The following is a 4,206-nucleotide window of genomic DNA, read 5'->3' as shown; positions in this document are numbered from 1 at the left end:
GCCATAGGGCTGCGATCTTTGACGGGGCATATCTCGGAGCTCGTGCAAGGTATGGATGGGATTCCAGTTCCTACAGGACCGTGTTGTGGAGACCTACAATAAACTCTCTCACTTTTTGGAGATCACATTCTGTTTTCATTTTACAACGCCATCTCGGGTGATGCTGAAACTTGTGTTGGCCAGTACAAAGTTGCCAACTGCCAAATCTCTCTCATCTTTCGTCGTGGGATCAAACTGTCTCCTCCATTAGCTCCGGGTGGCCGGGTAAACCTTATCCCCAACCTCTTCCTGTCCCCTTCAGTGCTCGAACGTTCTCAAGCACGCTGAACCAGAATGTCCCTAAGGGTCACTAAATGCCACAGGGCTGCGATCTTTGACGGGGCATATCTTGAAGCTCGTATGAGGTATGGATGCAATTCCAGTTCCTACAGGACTGTGTTGCAGAGACCTACAATAACCTCTCTCACTTTTTGGAGATCACACTCCATTTTTGTTTTACAACGCCATCTCGAGTGATGCTGAAACTTGCAGTGTGGGCTAGTACAAAGTTGCCAACTGCCAAATCTCTCTCACCTTTCATCGTGGGATCGAACTGTCTGATCCGTTAGCTCCGAGTGGCTGGGTAAACCCTATCCCCAACCTCGTCCTATCCCCTTTAGTGCTCGAACATTCTCAGGCACGCCAATCCGAAATGTCCCCAAGGGTCACTAAATGCCATAGGGCTGCGATCTTTGATGGGGCATATCTCGGAGCTCGTGTGAGGTATGGATGCAATTCCAATTCCTACAAGACCGTGTTGCGGAGACCTACAATAACCTCTCTCACTTTTTGGAGATCACATTCTGTTTTTATTTTACAACACCATCTCGGGTGATGCTGAAACTTGTAGTGTTGGCCAGTACAAAGTTGCCAACTGCCAAATCTCTCTCATCTTTCGTCATGGGATCAAAATGTCTGCTCCATTAGCTCTGGGTGGTCGGGTAAAACCTATCCCCAACCTTGTCTTGTCCCCTTCAATGCTTGAATGTTCTTAGGCACGCCGAACCAGAATGTCCCTAAGGGTCACTAAATGCCACAGGGCTGCGATCTTTGACGAGGCATATCTCGAAGCTCATGCAAGATATGGATGAGATTCCAATTCCTACAGGACTGTGTTGCAGAGACCTACAATAACCTCTCTCTCTTTTTGGAGATCACATTCCGTTTTCATTCTACAATGCCATCTCGGGTGATGCTGAAACTTGTAGTGTTGGCCAGTACAAAGTTGCCAACTGCCAAATCTCTCTCATCTTTCGTCATGGGATCAAACTGTCTGCTCCATTAGCTCCGAGTGGCCGGGTAAAACCTATCCCCAACCTTGTCTTGTCCCCTTCAATGCTTGAATGTTCTCAGGCACGCCGAACCAGAATGTCCCTAAGGGTCACTAAATGCCACAGGGCTGCGATCTTTGACGGGGCATATCTCGGAGCTCGTGCAAGATATGGATGAGATTCCAATTCCTACAGGACTGTGTTGCAGAGACCTACAATAACCTCTCTCGCTTTTTGGAGATCACATTCCGTTTTCATTCTACAATGCCATCTCGAGTGATGCTAAAACTTGTAGTGTTGGCCAGTACAAAGTTGCCAACTGCCAAATCTCTCTCATCTTTCGTCGTGGGATCAAACTGTCTGCTCCATTAGCTCCGAGTGGCCGAGTAAACCTTATCCCCAACCTCTTCCTGTCCCCTTCAGTGCTCGAACGTTCTCAGGCACGCTGAACCAGAATGTCCCTAAGGGTCACTAAATGCCACAGGGCTGCGATCTTTGACGGGGCATATCTTAGAGCTCGTGCGAGGTATGGATGCGATTCCAGTTCCTACAGGACCGTGTTGCGGAGACCTACAATAACCTCTCTCACTTTTTGGAGATCACACTTCATTTTTGTTTTACAATGCCATCTCGGGTGATGCTGAAACTTGCAGTGTGGGCCAGTACAAAGTTGCCAACTACCAAATCTCTCTCACCTTTGGTCGTGGGATCGAACTGTCTGCTCTGTTAGCTCCGAGTGGCCGGGTAAACCCTATCCCCAACCTCATCCTATCCCCTTTAGTGCTCGAACGTTCTCAGGCATGCCAATCCGAAATGTCCCCAAGGGTCACTAAATGCCATAGGGCTGTGATCTTTGATGGGGCATATCTCGGAGCTTGTGTGAGGTATGGATGTGATTCTAGTTCCTACAGGACCGTGTTGCGGAGACCTACAATAACCTCTCTCGCTTTTTGGAGATCACATTCTGTTTTCATTTTACAACACCATCTCGGGTGATGCTGAAACTTGTAGTGTTGGCCAGTACAAAGTTGCCAACTGCCAAATCTCTCTCATCTTTCATCGTGGGATCAAACTGTCTGCTCCATTAGCTCCGGGTGGCTGGGTAAACCCTATCCCCAACCTTGTCTTGTCCCCTTCAATGCTTGAATGTTCTCAGGCACGCCGAACCAGAATGTCCCTAAGGGTCACTAAATGCCACAGGGCTGCAATCTTTGACGGGGCATATCTCGGAGCTTGTGCAAGATATGGATGAGATTCCAATTCCTACAGGACTGTGTTGTAGAGACCTATAATAACCTCTCTCACTTTTTGGAGATCACATTCCATTTTCATTCTACAATGCCATCTCGGGTGATGCTGAAACTTGTAGTGTTGGCCAGTACAAAGTTGCCAACTGCCAAATCTCTCTCATCTTTCATCATGGGATCAAACTGTCTACTCCATTAGCTCTGGGTGGCCGGGTAAACCCTATCCCCAACCTCTTCCTATCCCCTTTAGTGCTCGAACATTCTCAGGCACGCTGAACCAGAATGTCCCTAAGGGTCACTAAATGCCACAGGGCTGCGATCTTTGATGGGGCATATCTATGGGCTGTCAATACTTCGACTATACTTTAAGTTAATGATTATCAATATGTGAAAAAATGGAACTCGTTGTATTTTGAAGTACTGAGAAGATGGCCTTGCCCTTCCCCAGGAGTTTCAGAAATGGGAGACATTAGGTAGGAGAGTGAAAATGTTACTATCACTTCAACGCACATGAAACAATTGGAAATGCAAATTTTGATGGTAATCATTTTGTGATAAGGGAGAGACTAGGGATGATCATTGTTACTATCTCTTTAGTAGTGGAATTTTGTTTTCTCTTGAATTTGGTGGTGGGGGATCAGTGGTAAAACTCCTTGGATATTCCTTCTTATGATGTTAGTGACAAGTGTTGCTCTTTGAAAACACTTGTACAATATTTTTTAAATTATTAGATAAAAATAGAGAATTGTAAGTATTAAACATGATTAGCCTTTAGTTCCTAGAAGATCTTTATTTCCCCATCAATGCATTTAGAAAGTTAAGTTTGAAGAAGATCATAAATAGAAAAAAATAGAGAAGCGATTTAAACATTTATATTGATTGGAAACATGTGAGTCTTGAGTTTCCTCTACCTTTTAAAGAACGTTCCTTAGCTAGCAGACCTAATTCCACATTCCATAAGACTGTCATTGCGCTAAAGATTTAGGAAACCAACTGCTTAAGATAAAGCTTCCCGGTCAATAATAATCTAGCCTATTGAGGTACATAATACTTCTCAATTAAACTTGTGTTAATTCAGTATTAATTTTGTAATTAACTACAATTTCAGTATCTGTGTACAGGGGGTGACTGAGAAAACTATTTGAGGTCCAATTTGAAAATATATTTGTAAGGATCTCGACCAAGGTTCACAACTTCGATGATTAATACATTCATTCAGGCCAGAACCTCACTACAAAAAAATAATATATAAAAAAGGTAGTGAATAACGTCATGTCTAGACCCAAATCAACCAATGAAAGTCAAATTAGCATAATGTGGAACAACAATATATGCATTGAGTGGGTTGTCATAAAAAAGCTTCATAATAAAATTCATGTCTAGAATTAAAAGACCTTAAAGAACATTTATGCTTGTAACACAAATGGCTATTCAAAACTGAATATGATTACAATATGTGAAATAGCATTACAAGAACTTGTAATGCTCTTGTGAACATCGTGTTAATTCTTGTAAGAATCCCTAAGATGCTTGTTATACTCAAAATTTTGTTGAAATTGAATTAATTTTTATCCTGTCGGTTAATTGGCTTAGGGTGATATATGCTTCTTGGATGGAATAATGAGTTCATGATTAACTCTGTATTAAGA

Source organism: Cupressus sempervirens, chromosome 6 (assembly GCF_028749045.1).
Source record: "Cupressus sempervirens isolate cs-2001-9-10 chromosome 6, ASM2874904v1, whole genome shotgun sequence".
Lineage (NCBI taxonomy): Eukaryota > Viridiplantae > Streptophyta > Pinopsida > Cupressales > Cupressaceae > Cupressus > Cupressus sempervirens.
Note: the sequence above shows the minus strand (reverse complement) of the source record.